General features: G+C 35.7%; 1 protein-coding gene across 13 annotated transcripts in view; it reads right to left on the bottom strand.

Moving 5' to 3' along the window:
- The window catches only part of ZNF644 (zinc finger protein 644), a 101,162-nt gene extending 76,299 nt beyond the window's left edge, over positions 1–24,863 (bottom strand). For 4 of the 13 annotated variants that reach the window (XM_032360625.1, XM_032360629.1, XM_032360628.1 and 1 more), the window contains exon 1: positions 20,606–21,051. The gene's annotated coding sequence lies outside the window, so the exon portion shown is untranslated. Of the gene's footprint in view, positions 1–20,605; positions 21,052–23,186; positions 23,785–24,276 lie in introns of those variants that run through there. The other 9 variants (XM_032360621.1, XM_032360620.1, XM_032360630.1 and 6 more) reach the window with 9 other exon arrangements.
- Positions 24,864–26,074: the final 1,211 nt, after the last annotated feature.

Below are 26,074 nucleotides of genomic sequence, written 5' to 3'. Positions count from 1 at the left end.
CAGGGATGCTTGAGTGGCTCAGTCAGTTAAGCAACTGCCTTCAGCTCAGGTTATGATCCCAGGGTCCAGGGATCAAGTCCTGTATCGGGTTCCCTGCTCAGTGGGGAGCCAGCTACTCCCTCTACATGTTCTGCCTGCTGCTCTCCCTGCTTGTGCTCTCTCTCTCTGAAAAAATGAATAAGGTCTTTAAAAAAAAAAAATAAACAAAAAAAGAATATAAATTCAAAGACTGATAGAAACCATAAAGAAAAAGTTGAAAGGTAAAATAACTACAATTAAAATATTAACAGAAGGGGGTGATTAGAGGCAGAAAAATAATCAGTGAGCTTGAAATATGGCAATAAATTACTGTCCAAAGAACGGAATAAAATGAATGAAGAAAAAATTACCAGTCTCAGAGGCCAAGAGGACAGTATCAGGCAGTCCAACATTAATATAACCCAACTCAACACTGATGTACAAGATGCAAGAGAAGAGAATAAAAAAGGTTCAAAATAATGTTTGTTGAAGAAATAACCAAAAACATCTCAGATGATAGAAAACATTAATTTATAGATCCAAGAATCTCAACAAACCCAAGTAGGATAGATATCAAGAACCATTTCTACACACATATCATAGTCAGACTGTTAAAGACTGAAGAGAAAACCTTAAGAGCAGCCAGGGAAAAATGGCTACATATAGGAAATGACAATGACAACACAAGTAATGGTTTACATCATCAGAAAAAAATGGGACATACTAGAGCAACACCTTCTATATCCTGTAACAATTTCCTTCAAAATTAAGGTGAATTTAAAAAAAGATTATTTTCAGATAAAAATACCTTTGTGAGGTTTGTGGCTACAGACAAAATAGTTTAAAAAAAGATGGGGGGAGAAAAGAATAAAAAGACAGCAAGAAAGTTAAGAAAAAGAACATAACAGAATAGAAAGCACATTAGATTGCACATTTATGCCCCAATACATCAATAATCACAAGAAATCTAAACAAACTTTATACTGTAAGTAAAAGATGAAGTGTTAGATCAGATTGAAAGAAAAACTGATATGGTGGATACATGAAAAATTCTGAAACAAAAAGGCACAGAAAAACTTAAAATAAAGGTTGGGGGGGTGGGAATGAACCACTCAAACACTAACTACAAGGCCCGTGTAGCTATATTGTTATTAATTAAGGCAGACTGCAAAGCAAAGAGAATTACTAAAGACAACAAGAAATAATGATGATAAAACGTTCAACTCATCAGAAACATTTCAGAAACAATTCTAAATTTGCAAAAATGGGCAGTAACACAAGAAAGATAAATCCATAATAACAGTAGAAAATTTTAACACATCTCTAATTGAGCCAACATGCTGCAATTAAATTGGTGAGAATGTAGAAGTTTTAAACAACATGCTTAACAAAACTGACTTGACACGCATATAAATACCGTACCCGTTTTGTACTGCAAAACACATTCTTTTCAAATATACACAAAATATTTATAAAATTTGGCCAATAAATATATAAAAAGGTACAATCACATTTGGAATCAGGGAAATGGGAAATAAAAACACTACACATCCACTAAAATTGCTAAAATTAAAGATTAACAATACAAAATATCGGTGAAGGTGTTGGTGAAGATGAAGTGCAAAAGTGTTGATGAGATTATAAATTGTTACAGAACACTTTGGGAAGGAAGTTTTTAATATCTTCTGAAATTAAACATAAATACACTCTAAAACTAGGCTATTTAACTCCAAAAAATTTACTAAATATAAATGTGTGCATATGTGCACTAGAGACATGTACAAGAAATACACAGCAGGATTATTCATGAAAGCCCAAACAGTAGAAACAATCCAAATTTCCATCATTAACAGAATGAATAAATTGTGGGCTATTCATATAATGTCCCCTACGATACAGGCACACCTCAGAGACAGCGTGGGTTCAGTTCCACACTGCCACACTATAGCAAAACTGTAAAAGCAAGTCAAGTGAATTTTTTGGTTTCCTAGTACATATAAAAGTGTGTTTACACTATACTATAGTTCATTAAGTGTGCAATAGCAGTATGTCTTCTAAAAAGCATATACCTTAATTTTAAAATATTTTATTGCTAAAAAATGCTAACCATTTTCCAGATTATCATCGAGTCAATCTTTTTGCGGGTCTTGCCTCAATGTTGATGGCGGCTGACTAATTAGGGTGGTGATTCCTGAAGATTAGAGTGGTTGTGGCAATTTCTTAAAAATAAGAAAACAATGAAGTTGGCCACAACTACTGACTCTTTCCTTTCATGAACTATTTCGCTGTAGCATGTGATGCTGTTTGGTAACATTTTACCCAGAGTAGAACTTCTTTCAAAATTAGAGCCAAATCCTCTCAAACCCTGATGCTGCTTTATCAACTAAGTGTGTATGTAATATGTATTTCCTTTGTTATCATTTCAACAGTCTTCACAGTATCATCACCAGGAACAGATTCCATCTGAAGAAAGCATTTTCTTCTTCACTCATCCTATGAAGCAACTCTTCATCAGTTCAAGCTTTATCATGCAATTGCAGCCATTCAGTCACATCTTCAAGTTCCATTTCTAGTTCTCCAGTTGATTCCACCACATCTGCAATTACTGCCTCCACTGAAGTCCTGAACCTTCCAAGTCATCCATAAGGTTGAATTCAACTTCTTCCAAATTCCTATTTATGTCTTTATTTTGATCACTTCTCATGAATTAACAATGTTTTTAATGGTATCGAGAATGGTGAATCCAGGTTTTCTTTTTTCAAGATTTTATATATTTGAGAGAGTGTGTGAAAGAGAGCATGAGAAGAGGGGAGAACAGAGGGAGAGGGAGAAGCAGCCTCCCTGCTGAGCAGGGAGCCTGGTGTGGGACTCAGTCCCAGGACTCTGGGATCATTACCTGAGCTGAAGGCAGTTACTTAACTGACTGAGCCACCCAGGTATCCCTGAATTTATTTTCTTTTAATATTTGTAATATAGTTAGAAAAGGTGCTTTGAATTCTTTATATGCTAACCTTAGCATTCAGGGTACTCAGGATCCATATCTACTGACTGAAGGCAACCACTTAACTGAGTCACCCAGGTGCCCTGAATCCAGGTTTTCAATTTACTTGGTCCACATCTATCAGGAGTCACTATCTATGGCAGCTACAGTCTTACAAAATGTACTTTTAAAACAACAAGGCTTGAAAGTTGAATTTACTTCCTGATCCATGGGCTGCAGAATTGATGTTGGGTTAGCAGGCATGAAAACATTGACCTCACTGTACACCTTTGTCAGAGCTCTTAATGAAGTGCACTGTCAGTGAGAGGTAATATTTACAAGGGAATCTTTTTATCCAAGCAGTAGGTCTGAAGAGTAGGCTTAAAATAGTCAGTGAAACAGTTATAAAAAAAATACGCTATCAACCAGGCTTTGTTATTCTATTATACAGCACAGGCAGAGCAGATTTAGCACAATTCTTAAGGGCCCTAAGATTTTTATAATAGTAAATGAGCACTGGCTTCAACTTAAAGTCACCAGCTGCATTAGCCCCCCAAGAAGAGTCAGCCAGCCCTTTGAAACTTTGAAGCTAAGCACTGGCTTTTCCTCTCTAACTATGATAGTCCTATATGGCATCTTCTTCCAATATAAGGCTGCTTTGTTTACTTTGAAAATCTGTCATTTAGTGTAGCCATCTTTGTTAATTATCTGAGCTAGAAATCTTCTGAAGAACTGACTGCAGATTCTACATCATCACTTGCTGTTTCATCTTGCCCTCTTATGTTCTAAAGGTTTCTTTCCTTAAACCTTGTAAACCAAACTGCTAGCTTCAAACAGTTCTTCTGCAGCCTTCCCACCTCTCTTAGCCTTCATAGAACTAAAGAGAGTTAGGGCCTATTGCTCTGGATTAAGCTATGGCTTAAGGGAATGTTGTGCCTGGTTTGATCTATCCAGACCACTGATATGTTCTCCACATCAGCAATTAGGCTGTTTCACTTTCTCATCATTCTTGTGTTCACTAGTGTATTCACTTATAATTTCCTACAAGAACTTTTCCTTTGCACTCATACCTCGACTAACTGGTGCAAGAGGCTTACCCTCTGGCCTTATCTCAGCCTTTGACATGCATTCCTTATCAAGCTTAATCATTTCTAGCTTCTGATTTATGTGAGAGATGCACAACTCTTCCTTTCACTTAAAAACTTAGAAGCCATTATAGGGTTATTAATTGGCTTAATTTCAACACTGTCTCTCAGGGAATAGGGAGGCCCAAGTTAAAGGAGAGAGACAGGAAAACAGCCAGTCAATGGAGGAGTCAGAACACACAAAACATTTACTAAGTTTGCCATCTCATATGGCTGTGGTTTGTGGCACACCAAAACAATTACAATAGTAGCATCAACAATCACTGATCACAGATCACCATCAGAAATAAAAAGTTTGAAAGTTCACAAGAATTACCAAAATGTGACAAAAAGACGAAGGGAGCAAATGCTGTTGGAAAAATGGCACCAATAGACTTGCTAGATACAGGGTAGCCACAAACATTAAATTTGTAAAACAAAAAACACCATTTGCAAAGCTCAACAAAGCGAAGTGCAATAAAATGAGGTATACCTGCACAGCCATGAAATTGAATGAACTATACTTACACGCAAAAACAGATATGAATCTCACAAACAATGCTGGAAAAGCCAAGATCCATTTATATAAATTTCATATAGGAAAAAAATGTATATTTCAAAAAGTAGCAAAAATATAAAACAAAAATGTAGCTACCATAAAAGGTTTGATGGTTGTCTCCCAAGGACAGAGGCGGAGGTCTGACTGGAAGGGAAAAGAATGGAGGAACTGCCAATGTTTTAATTCTAGGGTTAGTTAAGCAGGTACACACTTTTGAACTCTTAAGTTTTATATTTCTTACCATGCATTATTCTGAGTATTTTTTCCACATTAAAAACATTTCACAATTAAAAATACAGACATTTATGGTTTTAAAATTTCCCCTAAGCACTGGCATTACCTTATAGTATTGGTTTTATTTTAATTAAAATTACACAAATGCATATTTTAAGAATCAAACAAAGCTTGTATGAAAACTAGCACTACCCACCACCTCTTCTCTAACCATTCCTCCCCCTACCTGATTTCTAAACAATTTGGTTATACTGGTTTTTCATGTTGGATCTAACTGCCTCCTATATAAGAGAATGAATTAACTCTCTAGAATTCATCTATATTTTCTATAATCTCCTCAAACTCCTACATGAGGATGGCTAGCTGACTTTATCACAAAAGTGTAAAAGCAGTTTAATGGGGGGAAAAAAGTCTTTTCTACAACTGGTGCTGGAGCAACTGAATATACAGAGAGAAAAAAAAAAAGAATACCAACTTAAATCTCACACTCTATACCAATATTAATTTAAAATGGATTATAGATTTAAAAGTTAAATGTAAACTATTAATCCTGTAGAAGATAGAAATCATCAGTATCTAGACCTAGAAAAGGAATTCTTAGAAATATCACCAAAAGTATCATCCATAAAAGAAAAAAATAAACTGGACTTCATCAAAGCAAAAATCTTTTATTTACTCTGTGAAAGATCCTGTTAAGAGGATTAAAAAACAAGTGACAGAGTTGGAGAAAATGTTTGTAAACTATATAACAAGACTCTAAAATAGAACTCTTGAAACTCAAGAGTAAGACTGGCAAAAAAAAAAAAAAAAAAAGGACATTTGAAAATCATCACCTCCATTAAATCAACAAGAACAATGGCAAAAAAAGAGTCAACATTTTCCAAATGAGAAATTAACCAAAGTCTTGCCGCAATCTGGGGAGAACTGATTCAAGAAGATGGTTAAATCTTTAAGACCAGCAAACTTTGTAGCATTTTATTTTGTCCTATTCCCATCCTGCCACTGCAGCTCTATAGTAGCTTTGAAACTCAACAGTCCACAAACCTGTTGAAAACTAATAGCCTGGCAGCTATATGGGGGAAAGGGGAACGCAGAAGATGATGAGATCACCTCTACTACATTCCCAGAGGACTGTCATTATTTGACATGTTTGGTGGTTTCTTGGAAGACCCCACTCCTAAAGTTATCTTAATTTGACCTCAGAGCTCACCCAATGCAAAAATAAAACAAAGCAAAACTTTTCCCCAAGGGTGTTTGTCAAAAAACTATCTGAGGCAATTGTTTCATATTGCAGCTGACCAAGGCAGTAGATAAGAGCTGAGACAAATAACAGGCTAACCAAAGAGCTTAAAAAGAAAAACCAGGCACTAAAAAAAGCTGCAATACATTCCTGAGCATCTAGATGGTCACATGTAAGCATAGGGATGTTCATAGACTCAGGAAAGGCCTGAGAAGGTCCTAAGCACTCACCTCTGGCTAACCAGAGGCTTTGTACAAGCAGTAAGTGAAGAGAAAGGCAAAGTTATAAAATTCCGTTCTGAATGTTGAGACTGGGAGATTTCAGGCATTTAAGGACACCTCTGTCAAATTATTAGACCACTAAGCTAACTGAAGAGAAACTTCAGTGGCCACCCATGATAAAGAAAACAGATTTGACAGAATTCATTTTTAAAAATCTGTTTATTAGTTCAATAAACAAATAACAAACAGTAACAACAACAAGCACTGAGAAGGGGAGAATCTGATTATCAAAGGTGCCACATTATTTAAAATGTAGTTTTCAACAAAAAAAAGGTAAGACATAAATATGAGAAAGAATGGCTTATACACATGGGAAAACAAACAAAAAGCAGTCAACAGAAAGTGTCTTGAGGAAACACAGACTTTAGGCTTACTAGCCAATATTCACAAATCACTTATTTTAAACATGTTCAAAGAACTAAAGGAAATCTGTCTAAAGAACTAAAGTAAAGAATGAGACGGATGTCTCACAAACAGGAAACAGAAAGAAATCATGTAAAAGAATGAAACAGAACTAGAGCTGGAAAGCAAAAAAATGTAAATAAAATTTAAAATTCACTTTAAGATTTTAGTAGCAGATATGAGCAGGCAGAAGAAAGATTCAGTGCATCTGAAGATCAAGATTATTTACTCTGAAAACAAAAAGAAAAATAAAGGAAAGAAAAAAAGGAGTCTAAGATACCTGAGGGACACCATTAAACATGCCAACATACATATAACAGGAGTCTCAGAAATAGAGGGGAAAGGGCAGAAAAATAGCTGAATAAATGATCACTGAAAATTTCCCTAAATTTAATGACAAATATTACTCTAATATCCAAAAAGCCTGAGGAACTAATATAAACTCAAAAACCAGAGAATCAAGAATCCTGAAGGAAGCCAACAGATAAGTGACTTGTCACATATAGAGATCCTCCATAAAATTAATAGTTAATGTCTCATCAGAAACCATGGAAGCCAAAAGGCAACAGGAAGACAGATTCAAACTGAAAAAATAATACTGTCAACCAAGAATTCTTTACTAAAATGAAAGTAAGACATTCACAGATAAGCAAAAATTGACAGAACTGGTTACCACAAGACCTCCTACACAAGAAATACTAAAGGGTGAAATGAAAGGACACTAGACAGTAACTTGAATCTACCCGAAGAATAAAGAGCACAGGGAAGGTAACTGAATAGGTAAATATGTAAGACAGTATAATTTTTAATTTTGTAACTTTTTTCTTCTAACTTAAAAGACATATAGAGACATCATTTGCATGACAAAATAGCATAAAGGAAAGAGAAGGAATGGAGTTATACAAGAGCAAAATTATTATATATTATTGAAATTTATATTAATCTGAACTAGACTGAAATAAGTTATTAACTACAATTTCCAGGACAACCACAATGAAAAAAATAAACAGTGGAAAAAAAGGGATTTAAATGGTACTAGAAAACAATCTATTTAGTAAAAAGGAAGGCAATGGTAAAGGAATAAAATAACAAAAGAAAAATACCTTAAGACACAGAAAACAACAAAATAGCAGACATAAATTCTCCCTTATCAGTAACTACATTAAATTCAAATTAATTGGGCATTCCAATCCAAAACCAGTGAATGACAGAATGGGTAAAAAAACACAATCCAATTAGATGTTATCTAAAAGAGATACACACACATACAAAAAATAATAAAAGAGATACACTGTAGGTTCAAAGACACTTTAGATTCAAATAAGCTGAAAGTAAAAGGACAGAAGAAGATATACCAAGAAATCTGTAACCAAAAGAAAGCTGGAGTAGCTATACTCTCATCAGACACAATAGATATTAAGGAAAAAAAGTATTACTGGAGACAGAGAAGGACCTTTTATAAAATAATCAATTCATCAAAAATTATGTATCAACTATAAACATATATATCCTAACAATAAAGACTCAAAACACATGAAATTGAAACATATAAAATTGAAAGTAAAAATAGACAACAGATAAAAACAAGTAACAATAGGGGCGCCTGAGTGGCTCAGTGGGTTAAAGCTTCTGCCTTTAAAGGTCCTGGGATCAAGCCCCACATCAGGCCCCCTGCTTAGCAGAGAGCCTTCTCTCTCTCCCTCTGCCTGCTGCTCTGCTTACTTGTGCTTTCTCCCTCTCTGTCAAATAAATAAATAAAATCTTTAAAAAACAAAACAAAACAAAAAACCACAAGGAAACAAGACTATCACTATATACTAACTAGACTTGACATACATCTACAGAATACTCCACTCAAAACAACAGAACAGGGGCGCCTGGGTGGCTCAGTGGGTTGGGCTGCTGCCTTCGGCTCGGGTCATGATCTCAGGGTCCTGGGATCGAGCCCCGCATCGGGCTCTCTGCTCCGCAGGGAGCCTGCTTCCCTCTCTCTCTCTGCCTGCCTCTCTGCCTACTTGTGATCTCTGTCTGTCAAATAAATAAATAAACTCTTAAAAAAAAAAACACACAACAGAACACTTTCTTCTCAAGTGTACATATTTTCCAATACAGACCATATATTAGGCTATAATACAAATTTCAAAAATTTTAAGGGAATAAAATCATACAAATTATGTGCTCCAAACACAATGGAATCAAATTGGAAAGCAGTTACAGAAGAAATATGGGAAACTAATATGTGGAAATTAAGCAACAAACTCCTAAATAACCAACAGATCAAAGAAATCACGCAGGAAAATTATAAAATCTGTTAAGGTCAAACAAAAGCACAACATGTCAAAATTTAAATGAAGAGAAAGCAGTGTTTAAAGGGAAATTTATAACTATATATGCCTACATTAAAAAAGATCTCAAATCAATAACCTAACCTTTGACCTTAAAAAAACAGAAGAGAAAACTAAACCCAAAAGAAGCAGATGAAGAAAATAATAAAGATTACAGCTTAAATGAATGAAACTAAGAACAGAAAATACAGATCAATAAAAGTTGGTTCCTTGAAAGTGTCAATGAAATTTACAAATCTTCATCTAGGCTGGCCAAGAAAAAAAAGACAAATTATTAGAATCAATAATGATAAAAGGATCAATACTACTGGTGTTATAATAAGAAATGAAAAGGATTATATGGGAACACTAGGAACAACTATATAGCAACAAATTAAATAACCCAGAAAAAACAGACAAATTTCTAGAAAAAACTACTGAAACTGAATCAAGAAGAGGCAGAAAATCTAAAGAGACCCATGCCAAATTAAAGAGATGAAGTAATGAAAAAACTTACCAAAAATAAAACAGGATTAGATGGATTCTCTGGTGCAATCTACCTTTAAACCAAAGTTTGGAGAATTGACACCAATCCTTCTCAAACCTTCCCCAAAACAGAAGAGGAAGGAACATTTCCTAATTCATTTTACTAAGTCATTATTACCTTCATATCGAAACCGACATCACAGGAAAACTACAGATAAATGTTCCTTTTGAATAAAATCACAAAAATCCTCTCTATTTCATGTGTGCTCGCATACAAGTCTTTCTAAAGACCTACCATTTAGATCCTCTTTCCTTCTTGTCCCAATCTGAACTCATCATTTTTCAGAATTGCCACACAGCCTACCCTCCCTGGATCTCCCTTCACCATCATTTTAGGTATGTATTCTCTTTACTTCTCTCCTATGCTAAATTCTATTTCCTGGAGAATTCCTCTTTTTTATGTAACTCATCATCTGATAAAGTCCATGTCCTCTAGTAACTTCCTGAGATACAGTGCAGTTGGAGGAAATATTCCAACGACCTCTTATGTTTCATAATTTTAGCCTACTCCCACACTTGACAGCTTGGCAAGGTACAGAATTAGTAGTTTGGAAACACCTTTCCTTCAAGAGTTTTGAAGGCATTATTCCATAACGATTCCTTTCCATTGTTACTGATTCCTAATCTCCTTTATATGCTCCCTATGGGAAAGCTATTGGGATCTTCCTTTTATTTCTGGTGTCTGAAATTTCATTATGATATACTTTGATACGTTGTTTTTCAATTACTATGCTGACCATTCTTTAAGACCTTTCAATGTGAAAACCCAAGTTTTTGGTTCAATTATTATTAATTTCCTCCACACATTTTCTTCCACCCTGTAATTAATTCTTACCTTTCATATGTTGAATTGGCAAGTATGATCCTCTAATTTCCTTTTTACATCTCTTTTTGTCCTGCTCTCTGGAAGATTTCCTCAATTTTATCTTCCAATCTTCTACAAGAATTTAATATTCTAAACTTCTAACTCTTCTATTAAGTATCTCAAATTCTTTATTTCCAATCCTATTATTTCATATTCTAAATGTCTAAGAGCTTTTGTCTTCTGAGGGTTGCCTTATAGCAAGCTTCCTTTCTTGTTTCAAATATACAATTACCTTACTTCCAAACATATTTCAGTAACTTCTTTTCTTTTGAACTGCTGTTTCTATCTCCTCGTCTTTCATACTGGGGTTATCCTCAAATGTTTAATGATCCATAATGTCACATCTTAAAATGAAACATATAAAAGCTGTCTGGAAATTGTGTTAATGGGTAGGTGTCATCGCAAGATGATCAATCTGGGCCATTTCCCTGGATGGATCCACAACTGTTACTATCTGGTGGTCTTTTCCCCTGATCATTAGTTTGCTGTAACAGGATTAATCTTCCAATCTCACATCCAGGGTTATGAGCCTGATACCCAGTATTTTCAGAACTAATAGAGGAAAAGAGGTTGGGGATGATTCCTGATTCAACATGTAGATTTCTAAGTAATTCTAGAAATCCCAATATGATAATTCCAGTATGATACTCTTAACCCAAGCTGTGTAGAGTTCTCAAATACAGAAATTCTCATTTGAATATCAGAGAAGAAACATGAAGGTAAGAAACCCTTTCCTAGTACCACAAGTATTGTTTACTTGTTATTATATGCCTTGGGGCAATTCTTTCAAATTACCTGAAGCAACCAATTTCTGAAGCCACCAAATTTCAATCCCAGCGTCTACAGTACCAATTCTAGGCACCCCGACCCCAACTAATGGCAGAAAATTCGGTTTTCTCAGATCTACAAAATTAGTTACCACTTGCTGCTTTCAAGCTTCCAAAATTTTACTTCTGTAACTAGCTTTCCCATTTTCTTTGTCCTTGACACACAATGCCTTTTTAAGAAAACTGCTATTATAATTCTATCAGGGATTTGATATGATAGCAAAGTAAAGTGTTTTTAATGCATCATGTTTAAATGAATATTAATCTCATCTGTTTTTTCATTGTTATTAACCTCTAATCAGCATTAAATTTAAGCTTAAATCCCAGTCGGACATAGTTTTCATCATCCAAGCAGTTAACAATCATCTAGTTTTATTACTTTAGTCAGAAAACATTGGCCTATACAATTCAATTTCTCTAATTTAAAACCTTAGGATTCTCTTTGAAGCCCAAGACACAATTTTTTAAAAAATTCACAGGAATTTGAAAAGAATGTTTTTTATCCATTTGGAATATTTTGTCATACATCTAGTCAATAAAACATGCCACTATTCAATAAATCTTCATAGCCTTAATTTTTTATTTTTCTATGAAATTCTAAGATTTACTAAGAATTACTACTTGCTAAGTTATTGTAAGAGTTATTATAACTCTTACTAATTGCTCTAAAGAAAGGCTACTTACACTATACTTTACATTTCATTGCTGTTTATCACACAAAAGTTCACGCCTGATAGTGTTTAGTTGTTCTAACTTATTAAAAAGTTTTACCCTAGGTTTTTTTTCCTTCACTTGAATTGATGAACTTGTAAGTTTTCATATTTTTGCCATTTCTTTATTTTTAAGGTTTCTGTTACTTTGTCTAAGATAAAACTCAAAACCACACACCAAGAATGTGTAATCCAGTATGTAAAGGGAGGGAGTAAGGAGGACCAATTCCTGTTATGTGAAGAAAAAGCTGATGGAAGGGTATCAGGTAACCAAACTTGATAGGAAGTTGGTGAGTAAGTCTTGGAAAATAAGATGAACCAGGAGGAAGTTAGACAAGGAATATCACACTAAAGGACACCTACGTAAGATGCCATCTGTAGCACTCTAAATGGCACTGACATCATTATGACACTCAATGACCTAGCACAAGATTTTTGGTTCCATCACAGCCACTGGAAATTATCTCTGTCTCCTCCACTTCTTTCCTGTATGAACTTTTTAATGGGATCCATGTGTATGGAATAGTCAATTTTGTTTTCTAGTCCCTCTCAAATTGCAGTCTCTCCTCATGCACATGGTGATTTTTCATTGCTTTTCAGCTTGTATAGACCCAAGGAGCACAAAAAGGTGGGATGGATCTATTTCCAAGAAGTTTACAGGCAAACAGGGAAGAGGAAAAGAGGTTCAGGGAAGGACTTTCAGGGACGCTTCCTATTCCCATACCAATAGTTCATCAGGATAATCAGAGAGTAGACAGTTCTGCTGTCAACACTTCTCACCCATACTATTTATACCAAAATGCCAAATTTCAGAGTGATGGATGAAATCTCTATTTCCAGTGACAGTAGGGAACAGCCTATTCTCTTTTGCTTTAACTGCTATCTCAACAGGTAAACTTGAACAGAGTCAAATGTACCTCCCTATTTTGCCGAGTTGCCAGAAAACTCTTTACTAACAGAAATTAACCCTGTATTAGCTGTGAGAATGGTTAAAATGTAAACTTGTTAAAGTAAGACTATACTATCTTATATTCCTAGACTCAACTTCCAAATTCTGTTCGATTTACTAACTCTAAAAAGCACAGAAAACAATTTTTAACTGTACTACTTGTATAAATTTTTCATATTTTTCTAGTTCTTCTCTTTTAAGGAGCACCTGGTTAGTGCAGTCTGTTAAACATCCAACTCTTGGTTTTGGATCACGTCGTGATCTCAGGGTTGTGGGAACGAGCCCCCATCAGGCTCGGAGCTCGTCAGAGAGTCTGCTTGAGACACTCCTCCTCTGCCCCTTCCCATACTGCTCTCTCTCTCTCTCAAATAAATAACTCTTTAAAAAAAAAAAATTCTTCTCTTAAAAATAATCTTACTCACTCTAAGACATGATACACATTCAAGAACTCTTAAAAACTCTAGTAAAGACAAACAACTTAGATCTTAAATATCAAAAAATACTATTGCTCCAAAGGAACTATAGGGAATTTCCCCCCAATAAAAGCAGTGTATTCTCTACTACCCTAAATTTTAAAATAAGCATTTTTAAAAACAAATTTAACACTGAAAGTCCAGACTACTAATTTTTATTATATGTTTCCCCAACTCCCATACCAATTAAAATGTTTCTTAAACCATGGCTAAAACGTACTATTATAACTCAAAATACAACATTACAATTACAAGCTCTTCTTACTTTTCATCTCAAGTATTTTTTTAGTTCAAAGTACTAGCAATTCAGAAAATACCAGTATAGTATAACTTTTTTACTTAGTTTTCAAATCAAACTTAAAAGCTCATCAGTTTGTTTTTTTTTAAAGAACAAGGCAGATGTATCCTAATTAGTGTTAATAATTTATTTGTAAATTGAGTCCGAGTAAATTTATTTTCAGTATCTGGAGATAATAGAACTGTTCCATTCTAATTTTAACTTTGTATGCAAATTTAAGAGCCACACATTTCACCTACCGGATTTTAAAACTACCCATCCTTACTCTTAAAATATCCTTCCTTCCATCCACCAAGATAATAACCTCTAATTGGCCTTCTTCACTTCAATCTTTTCTCTCAATCATGTTATATCTGGTTGATAATCTTTTTTTTTCTTCATTTATTTCTGTTTAGTGGACTTAATTGAATCCCTTGTTTCTAATTTCTAATCCAAATTTCTTTAGATTCCTCCAGCTCCAGCCACAATCTTATCAAACTTATTCTTCATTACATTCATTTAAAATAGATTCTACTTTGAGTAAGGAAAATGCTTGCATTCCACAATTCCCATTTCTGTGCTTTTTAACATGCTCTTCTCCCTAGTTGATACTCTCTTTCCTTTCCATGAATCTATTCATTTATACCACTTCTTCAAAACCTAGATTATGAAAACATTTTTGCGAAGAAGCTTAATTAATCCAATCTTATCTGATACCACTCATTTTATTTTGTGTCAACTCAGTATTTCAAATGTTTCATTATTAAGTACTCCTCAAGTTGTGTCTTAGTTCATGAGCTCTTTAGAGGAGGAACCATATCCTTTGCTCTATTATTACAACAATCTTACCCCCAGCAAGATACTATATAAATTCTATATATAACTAACCCAATGAAAACAAGCAAAGGTTGAAGATACAACCATACAAATAAGGTTTTTCTGCATACAAAAAAATCCAATCTCCCAAAAAGACATTCAAATACAACATCCAGTTTTGTCAAAACAACACAAAAACATAGAACACACCCTTAACTGTGTTTTTTCTTCCCATAGAAATTGACTCTTAAGGTTATTAATTAGTAACATTCTAATTGTTTTGTTTGTGGTTTTCTAAATCTTACACAAAAGGTACTACATAAAGTCTTAATATTTTGTAGATAATAACCATATGTTTTCAAGGTCTAATCTAACCAATTTGGTTTAGCCTTCTATACTTCACAAATATAAAACCTATATAAGTTGATAGATGAGGTTTTATTTCTTCAAGACAACTATTAAAATTTTTAGAGCAAGAGTATAATTAAGTCATGTTATACATTTTAAAAAAACAAAACTTTATATTTTCATTCATAAATTCAAAAGCATTCATAATTCAAACGTTAATGAGGAAGTATTTTCATGTCCACTTATGCACAATTTATAAAACATATCTATTCCTCCAAACTAGGCATACCAGAATGTAAAGATACATATTTTCATTATTATGTACTTTTTACAACTTTATTATAATACATATTTCAGAAATAAAAATCCTTCTCCCAAAAGCACCAATTGTTACACTAGTAAACAATCCTTCCCCTGCTCAATATTTATGGAAACCATTAAATCACTTGAAAAATTAAAAAATAAATAATAAATAAATAAATAAATAAATAAAATAAAAAATAAATTCAAGCACTAGAAGTAAAAATCATGATCAGTAATTCTATTTCAGTTCTCATTTTATAAAGTGTACCTCGATGATTTTAACCATTCAAATTTTTGTGCAGCTGTCCTTAAGGTAATCTTTTAGTTCTTCACACATAAATGTCAAAATCTTTCTGGTTGAGAATGGATACTAACTGAGCAGTAAACAGAAGTACACCAATTTATTCTTATCCCTACAATCACAATCAGAAATACTGAAATACCTGATTAAGAAACGTGCAATGCTTGAAAGCTAACTCACATAATGCTTAGAAGCTACTACTAAAGAGGTTCCAAAAGGCCTCTATATAAGGAGGCAAATCAAGACCTCCTCTACCTACTTCTTGGCTATACGCCTAGAGGACACTGTAATGAAAATAAGGCAGATAACTATGTTATCTGAAAAAGCAATTCAAATTTCTGCATTCTAAAGAAACAATTCAAATCTCTGCTTTCTAAACAAATTTTCTCATCATAAAACTTCTAAAGGGTCAATATTAATGAAAACTAAGAAATACCTCTCTGATTTTGGCATACTCCACACTAGGGGAAAAAAACCAAAACACCAGAAGAGCCATGGAACCAATTACTTATCAGCTCATTACCTCCAAATTCACTTAATGCCAAACAAGGATAGAAAAGAAAGAGATTCAAGCTATCAATTCTCACTACCCTTGGAAAGGAGGACAAATATGCCATAAACAAGTTCAAACTTAAATAATAAGTTTTAATAATAATAAGTTTGAATAAGCCAAACTTATTCACGGTGATAGAGACTAAAATAGTGGATACTTCTGAGGGGAGATCTTAATAGGAGGGGGCACAAGGCACCTTTCTCAGTGTTCTGTATATGGATCTGAGTAGAAGTTATGTGTACTTATATGTAAAATTTCACTGAGCTGTATTCTTAAGATTTGTGCACTTCACTGTTTTTAAACTATATCTAAATAAAATATATAGGGGTGCCTGGGTGGCTTAGTTGGTTAAGCATCTGACTCTTGATTTCAGCTCAAGTCATGATCTTGGAGTCGTGAGATGGAGCCCCATTTTGGGCTCTGCACTCAGCAGGGAGTCTGCTTGAGATGCTCAACCTCTCCCTCTGCTCCTCCCCCCTGCTCTCTCTCAAATAACTTAATACATCTTTAAAAATAAATAAAACATTTAAAAATAACTTACCAATAATGGTCAAATCAAAAAACCTTTTCTCAAATCTCATCCGTGTTGATCATTCTCCATCATATTGCTAATCACAGATCACTAATATACCCTAAGCACAACTGTTTCCCCTTAGGAGACCTATAAGGATTTGTTAGTATTCTTCCAGCATTTTTCTTGCTCTGCCTCGTATTAATTCACTTAAATACTAATTCAATATTCATTAAATGCTCATGTGTACAAGACATGATTAAGCACCCTCTAACATATATTTCACATATGTATCCTCCATATAAAACAAATTCCCTAGAATCAAGCCACTCTATTACCTGATTTCAAATTACATCTCCTATTTTAATTCCCATCACTACAGATTTGCTCTCCAGCATACTCTTTTCTTAGCTATTCTTTAAGGCTCAGTTCAATTTCTACTTTATCCTTTCTCTGTATTTGTACAGAACTTACTATCGTTTCCCCATCCTTGTATAGAACTTACTACCTATATCTGCAATGTCCAATATGAAAGCCATGTCACTACTAAGTACCTGAGGTTTAGCTAATCTATATTGAGATGTGCTTTAAGTGTGGAACACACACTTTTGATTTTGAAGACTTGGCATGGGAAAAAAAAAAGAATGCAGAATAACTCAATTGTATTTATATATTAAAAAAATGTTTTAAATATACTGGGTTAAATAAACACATTAATAAAATTAATTTTACCGATTTTTATTTTTTAACAAAGCTATAGAAGATTTTAAATCGCATTTGTGGCTCAACATATTTCTATTGGGGGTGCTGTCCTATACAATCTATTTATAAAAGGCCCACAATTTTTTTTAATACATGCCATCCACCCAATGAGAGTATAAGAATTCAATATTTTTTTCCTTTTATAGTGTTTTTTTAAAAGATTTTTTTTTTATTTGACACAGAGAGGGACATGAGAAAGGGAACACAAGCAGGGAGGGGGAAAGGGAGAGGGAGAAGCAGGCTCCCCGCTGAACAAGAAGCCCGATGCGGGGCTCTAGCCAAGACTCTGGGATCACAACATGAGCCAAAGACAGACGTTTAATGACTGAGCCACCCAGGTGCCCTATAGTGATTATTACATTAGGAATTACGGATAGTAACTAAATAGAATTAAGTGCCTGTTAAATTTTAATATCACTTTTAAAATATAACAAGGAAGCTTATGGCATTTCAAAATATAAAATTATTTAAAAAGTTGTTCTCTGATGGCTATAAATTGAAAATTCATCTACATTTTATGTATCTCCAATTTTGAGTTAAATGTCTCATCAGATAGTATTATTAAACCTGTAGCTTTTGTAGTATCAGAAAGTATTAGTTCTGATCAACCTACATTATTTTTCTTCTTGGTCACTCAGTAAAGAAAAAGGCAGCTTCTACTTTGACCAATATCACTGTACCAATATCCAGTAGCCAAGACAAAGAGCCTTTATATGGTAGTATGAATAAACAATGTGGGCAATAAGATACCGCTTGAAATAAAGGTAGGCAGAAAAATGCTTTTATAATGTTTTATAAGTAGGAAATAAAACTTACAAATTGTAATAAAAGTATTGTTAAAGTATAGATTGAAAGGAGAGAAAGGCAGAATAGAATTTATCTATAGAAGCAAGCTATGCCTATGTTCAAAGTTGGCTGCTGGACTATTTACTATCTATGTGACATGAGTCTGAATTTGTTTCCTTGCATATAAAATGGGAATATATGTATGTATCAAGCATCATTACAAGGAATACATAGACGTTTAATTAATGTCAGTCTCATATCCCTTTCCTTTAATACTAATAACTATATAATGGTAAAAGATTATGGGTGACATTTCCCCCCTTCATTTTCCAAACCGCTCAAAGTATTTTTTTTTTTTTAAAGATTTTTATTTATTTATTTGACAGAGAGAAATCACAAGCAGGCAGAGAGGCAGGCAGAGAGAGAGGAGGAAGCAGGCTCCCTGCTGAGCAGAGAGCCCGATGCGGGACTCGATCCCAGGACCCTGAGATCATGACCTGAGCCGAAGGCAGCGGCTTAACCCACTGAGCCACCCAGGCGCCCTCGCTCAAAGTATTTTTAAGCATATATGAAAATTCTAATTTTTCAGACTCACACTCCTCTGCATGTGAATTTACAATTAATTTTACTAGCTTCCTTTCACAATTTTTTAAAAAAGCTTAAGATTTGTGTGGCAGTGAGAGGAGTACATGGTAGAAGAAAAATTAAAGACAGAAATAAGTTTAAGATTCTATCAGCAGAAACAAATACAAAACAAAGAAAACAAAGTATAGAGAAGAAAACAGCAAAATGCTGTTTGAGGAAACTGCCCTAACTCAGACTAAGCATTGAAAAGATTAACATGCCTCTCCTCTCCTCAATCTACCTGCTGTTGAAGCTTCTCTTCTTTCCTATCTGGAGTTTTTATGTTATTACGTACAAATACACAAAACCACTCACTTTCTCCTCTCTACTAATGATCACCACAATTCTCATGGTCAAAATTTTAAAGGAGAGTGAAGAAATTTAGGATGTTTTAACAAAGATAAACCAACACATTCGTTGGGAAATAACTTTACTAGAATGTACTCATCCTCAAGTGCCTTTATTCATCAGCTGACAGTAACAAAAGCAAATGTGTTCCTGAAATACTGAACCTGTTTAATAGATTTTGCTGCTAGAACTGGAGAGGGCAAACTTTGGTGCCTGCCTCTGACTTCCTTACAACCTTACCTTTATAGACATGGGTCTAAAAAATGAAAAGCAGCAAAAGTATACGATTCCAAATCACATGCAGATGAAAATATGAAGTTACTATAAAAAAAATTAAACAATGGTAATAGGAATAACTATTATTATAAAAGGTTAACACTTGTGTATTCATTGTGTACCAGAAAGCTAAGGACTTTACGAGAATTATGCAATGTAAACCTTAAGCTTCTATGAAGATGATATTACTGTTAAATCCTCTTGCTTAATGCTCACACAGCTAGATTTTTTTTTTTTAAGTCCTCTCTATGCCCAATGTAGGGAGTGGGGCCTGAACTCACAACCTGACTCAAGACTCACATGCTCCACCGACTGAGCCAGCTAGGCACCCCCACACAGCTAGATTTACTTCAAGGCTTACACTTTTAAACCTTATCTCATCCTGCCTCTTTATTCATATACAATTATAAATGCAACTATGATTTCCTGTGTGTGTGCGTATGTGTACATATACACGCTTGTGTATGTGTGTGTGTGTGTGTATTATTCAGTAAATCAATAGTAAGCAGCAGGAAATTAATTTCCACTTTGGCAAGGTTTTATCCACCTTCACATACCATTCAACAACTGGCAATCATTCCCTCCCCAATAAATGCTGTTTTGAAAATAAAAGTTACATTTAACATCTTTCTCAAGAAACTGATGAAGATCTGCATTAAGCTTTCCAGTAAAAGGATAAATGCCATGAAAGAAAAGGATAAATACATTAATCTCTTATAAAAGGTAGATAAAAAAACTGGTATCATACAGATATCTATGCTTTGTATTTTAATTCTAACACTTTATTAGGATTTTATTTTAAATTACCCATTTGGTTCCTAACATATTTACATTTCTGGACTTTTTACAAAGTCTTTTAAAAACTTTTAAAGGCTATATATTCAACTTCAATGAATGATACACATACTAAAAGGCTTATTACCTAAAAGTCATATTTATCACTCTAACCAACTTCAACTGTACCACAATCTAGACTAATAGAATTAAATTGCAAGGAACAAAGGACTCCTCTATACTTTTTATAAAGTTACTCACAAGATCACAGTTCGAAGAATCCCAAATGAAATGGGAAGGCTACAGCTTGCAAACAGAAGAGGTAAAGCAAACATTAGTAGAGGGAGAGTATAAAGATAGTATCTTAGAAACACTAATCTTAATCCAGCCTCACTTTCCTCCATTTGGAAGTGTGCGCTGCTGCTTCTGTCCTGGCATGCTTCTTTTCTTCTCCCTGAAATCCTCTGCTTTTCTCCTCCTGGAAAGTTATCTCACAGGACTTTGTTTTCCATGCTAACATCTCTCAATTGTCAAAGGATGTCCTATCTTGAATTTAAAAAAACAAAAACATAGTAACTCCTCATAATCACGTAAGAGTTCCTAGTGAATTCAAAGAGGATAGTAACTCCACAATTCAAATTTGGCAGATTTTAGAAAAAACTTAACAGTAGAGCAACTAAGACCCTAACGATGAGAAAAATACCTTTTTCATGGAGACCCCCATCTTCCTGAAGAAAAGACTATGAATTGAATTTGCTGTTCTACCTTCTAGGTCTCCAATGATCTTTGTATTTATTTTTAAGAGAAGACAGATATACTTCAGCCAACCAGCAGGGTGAGCTAGTGGTAGAATCAGATTGATTACTGTCAATTTTCTGAAAATTCAAAGATGTAAATGGTTTTAATATTAAAAGCAATGATATCCCTCTAATAAACCTGAATTAAAAGATAATACTTCTAGAACTGCTTTAGTCATTGCTACATCTCATAACTTCGTAAATATTTACAAATTTCATCTACAAAATAGTCTCTATAGGGATTAATGTAAAAAGTTAGAACTCATTTGAATACCTATCCAAAATATCACAGTAGCCATCCTTTATTCTCATATTTTACTATATAGGGTTATCAATTAAAAAGTTAAAAATACTTTTTAAAAAACAATGTTCTAAAAATTAGGAATTCTTAATTCATCATACCTATTTCTGAATTCAGTGCAAACCTCTGCCTTAAGATTGCCTGAAAAGCAATCATGAGAAAAGTATTCCTACAAGAATAAGATCCACTATTTTCCTCTGGAATCATACCCTGAGAAGTAAGTAAGCTTTAAGTAAGTAACCCTAACACAAACTGTGTATCTCCGACAAACCTAATCTTTTCTATCAATTTCTCTAAATTGCAGGTATCCCCACCACTCCCAGTAACTGTCCTTGACTCTCTTTTCTTGTTCTGCTACCCAATACAGTCTCAATTCAACCACACCCAAACTCTCCCTCTTATAACTTGAGTAACAAACTTAAACTGCAAAATGTTTAAGATTTGCAGGTAACAGGCTCACTCTGTAATTAAAAATCATCTGAGAATAATCCTAATTATCGTAAGACTAAAATGCAAGTAAATCCACTCACACGGTGTTGAAAATAAAGCAATAGCTTACCAACTTTCTTCAAAAATCAGTAATTTAAACGCACTTTAAATAACCCATAAAAGCTTTAAAACCTCAATACAATTTAACAAGTTTTTGTTATATTTGATAAAGAAATTAAAGAACTGTGAGATTCTACCATAAATGATTTTGCTACTTGTTGAATTTCCTAATAGATCTTACAGATCTATTCGGTGGTCATAGTAATCTTAACAAATCATTTTTAACAAGAGCCAATCTACGTCCATTTACCCAAAAAAAATCTATTACAAAATGAAGGCACTACATCGTTTTTGGCATCTCATTTCTTATGTAATAACTGGTAGTAATGGCAGTTATTTCAAACTTTCCAAGAAGTTTATCAAGCTATTTGTTTCTTTAAATTTTGGGGGTCAAGACTGCTTTTTGAAAAACTCGAAATTCAAAAGCAATATTGCTCCAAAATTAACTTGAAATGTCTGTATTTGGTATCTGGAATTATTCACTGGAAGTCACTTTAAAAACTACATCACCATATCATGTTAAATAACAGTTTTTAACTTATTGTCACAGATGTTCTCATTAAAATAATAGTATATAACAGATACTTTCAAACATACTCCCTTGTTTCATTTTTCAACCCTTAGTTACAGAGTCACCTTCTCATCCCAGCAATGTGACCAATGAAAAGAGCAATGGGGCAGAAGCTGAAAAGATAATTTTCCATTAAGCACTAACATTATCATATCTGGTCCTCAATATATCATAAAACAATGGGTGTAACTAGGAATCCCTGAGATTCCTTTCACCCTAACACTGCATGACTCAATAATACATTCTGCCAATGTTAATGTATCTTCTATTCATTAATACAATAAGATTGTTCTTTATTAGAAGAAAAGCTAAAAAGGGGAAAATATATATCTGAAAGAAGCAAGGAAAATCAAAGTTTTAAGTTATATTAAAAAATTCAAATTTTAATTTGAACAGATCTAAAGTTAAGGATCTCAATGTGTTTCTCCCTCCCATCACATTATTTACTTTGTTAATGTGACCCGGCCAAAACAAAACATTAGCTGTCTCCAAGTTTTGTATTTAAAATCCCAGTTAACACAATATACAAAGTATGATGCAGCCGTAAGTGCAGCATAAGGTTATGTTAGAATTCTAAAATTTACACTGCCATGATTTTAACAGCAATATACTTATCACTGCACCAACAGTGGTCAAGCCTTCATGTTTCACCAATTAAAATGGCTAAACCAAATTATAACTTCTTCATAAAAACTAATTTTTTCTCACCAAAGCTACCAAGGCAGGATTACTGCCATCAAGTTCCCTGGATACTTACACACGGCACTGAAGGCAAAGAGCAGGTTTCCTTTGAGTAACTTGAGTTGTCTATTTTTTTGAAATGCTGTCCTTCTTCTTGGACCAAAGAAATGGTACTAAACTACAGCAGAGAAGCAATATACTATTAAGGCAAATCTAATCTATCATCCAAATGCAACAAGACTGGCATTAGTCGGAAATGGCCAGAAGAGATGACGGTGTTTTGGTATTTCTGTTGTAATTATTGACTTGTATACAAAACAGGACCATCATTTAGGCCCTCATTGTGTTTACCCCCTTGTTGAGTACTTCTTAATGACCACACAAAATCTGAAGTCTAGACATCAAAGTTTTATAAAAACTAAATTTATGTCAGTATTACTCAGACAGTTCAAGAAAGTTTTCCACTAATGTTGCTAAACCATGGATGGATCCCAACACGAGAGTCGTCTGTGGAAGTCTCGTAACAAGAAACCTTTAGCTCCACCACCTAAGTTTCCAATCACTGAGAAGGGTCTGGGACAACTCATCTTCAGGTTCACGGGAGAAGTGGAGCACACCTGCTTTCCTCTGGCAGAGATTAAGCTCCCAGGGACACAAAGGCCAGGGAATCAGACCTGGAGAAGCAAAAAGCTTTAGCTGGACACCCACCAAGCCCCTGGCAACCCAAACACTTTGGGCGATTTACCTCTTGCTGTTACTTCCCAGGCACCTAGCGGCATAAGATCTTGCAGAACAGGGGGAGGGGACTGCTATGCGGTCCTGGTCCCACGTTAGGGGAGGGGTGTGTACAGTTAATGCCAGAACTGGCGCTTCTGGCCAAAACCGAGCAGCCCCGGAGAGGGGTTGGTGACTGCTCTCGGACCGCCCCGTTACTCAGTGCTTTGCAATGGCGACCGCCAGGCTCCCCAGGCCGCCTGATCTCGGCCCCTTCCCCCTACTGCTCACTGGCTGCTCGGCTTCATGTGACTAAACAAAACCCCCAAGTCTAGTGCCCAGCTCAGCCCCTTTGTGTCCGCTACCGGATTCTCCGACGCCGCCGTGGAAAGGTCCCCCACCCCCACCCCCTCTCCGCCGAGTCCCGCCCCGCGGCGGCGGCCGCCGCTCACCTCAGGCTCCGCCGCCCCCCGCGGCCGCCGCGGCCGCCGCCTCCCCGAACCCGGGGCCCGGGCTCCTTGTGTAGCACCAACTCCGCCTCCTCGGCCGCCGCCGCCATCTTAGCCTGTGCGGCAAAACGCGTCCTTTTGGATGGTTGGGACCCAGCCTAGGGCGTAGCTGCCCGGGCCCGAGCGCCGAAGGTCGGGTCCCCCAAGTTCTTCCGCCACCCTCAATCCCGCCGCCGCCACAGCCCAGAGGCCCGAAACCCACTCGAGTCCCGGAGAATCCGACCAAATAACCCCTGAAACTCACAGTTTGGTGCCGTGTGCGTCAAACCGGGGCGACGTTGGGAGCGCGCGGCGTCCCCGCGTCACACGCCGCTCTGTACGCTACTCGGCTCCAACGGCCCCCCTCCGCTCCCCGCTTTTCGCCTCCGGCCCCGGTTCCCACGGCGCAGGCGCGCTGCTTTCCCGCCTCTACCGAGCTGCGGGCCGCGGGGGCGGCCAGCGAGGAGCTCTTGGGCGGCTTTGCTCTGATGGAGCGCCTGGGCCAATTAGGTAAACGGGGGCAGCAGAAACAGTGCACCACTGTTCTCGGGTGCCAGAAACCAAACAAGGTCACCTCCCCCAGCGCTGACCTAATCACTCTCAAGGAGGTTCCCGCCCCAAAGTAGGCACGCTCCAAATATGGTGGTGCCCAAACTCTGCAAGACCCAAGCACTTAGGCAAGCCTAGGCCCTTTAAGGTGGAACAGGCCCATATTTGATTTCCATAATCACTAGCGTGCCAGAATTCCTTTTCTTTTCCTACTGTTGATGAAAACAGCTAAGGAACTCAAGATCTCCGGTCACAACTATAATGGCAGAGAAAGGTTTGGATCCTAAGGGAACCAGTTGTTGGGAGATGCTTGATGGCCAGGCAAAGCATCAAATGTGGCACCTCAATTAGCAGAGCAGCCTACCCTAAAAGGTGCCCAGGATTTGGCTCTATTTGATTCTTCCAGATTTCAAGTGCAGGGAGGGTATTTTCTCCCCAAGTTACTCAGTATGCCAGGAGTCTCCAAATTAAGGTTATATAGGAAGCAATTGAGATACCGGTTAACCCTTCAATGAATCAGTAGGTTCCAAGAGAGTTCTGGAAAGCTTCCTTTTTAACAAGCATCCACACCAAGAGACTGAGAGCAGAGTTTCACACACGATACTTCGAGAAACACTGACTTGGGCTGTTCTCTTTGCTTTTGAACTGAGCAAACAAGAAGTTGCTAATATGTTTGACGTGAACTAAAAGTTCCCAAGGGATCTAAAAGTACTGTCTTAATAAATTCTTCAGCTTTTCTGAATCTCTGTTTTCAATTTAAAAGGAAAAAAAGTTTCATTAGTTTAGCAATTATCATAAACTGTGCTCCTCCAAACCCTCAAGATGTTACTGATACTCAGAGAAACACAGTACAATTGCGCTTATTTGACAAGAATCAGGAACATTCTCTTTCCTGTACTATACTATCAACAGCAGCAAACACAGATCCCCGAAAACAGATACTTATACTTGCTGCATTAGTTAATAATAATAGACAACACTTTTTTTTAATAGCTAACACTTGAGCTCTTACTAGGTACCAAATACTGTTCTAACTCAATGAATTTCATTACAACTTAGTAAGGCAAAGGGAGGTCAGGTAATTATCTCAAAATTGCACAGCTCTTTAAACTCTTTAAAATGTGAATTTTCCTTCCTTATTTACATAAATGGGTAAATAATAACATATAAATGTGTATATTTTTTAAGCAAATTGAGGGGGGATCCCTTTGGG

This window comes from Mustela erminea, chromosome 10 (assembly GCF_009829155.1).
Source record: "Mustela erminea isolate mMusErm1 chromosome 10, mMusErm1.Pri, whole genome shotgun sequence".
NCBI lineage: Eukaryota > Metazoa > Chordata > Mammalia > Carnivora > Mustelidae > Mustela > Mustela erminea.
The sequence above is the reverse complement of the archived record's forward strand: the minus strand, read 5'-3'. Positions and strand labels throughout refer to the sequence as shown.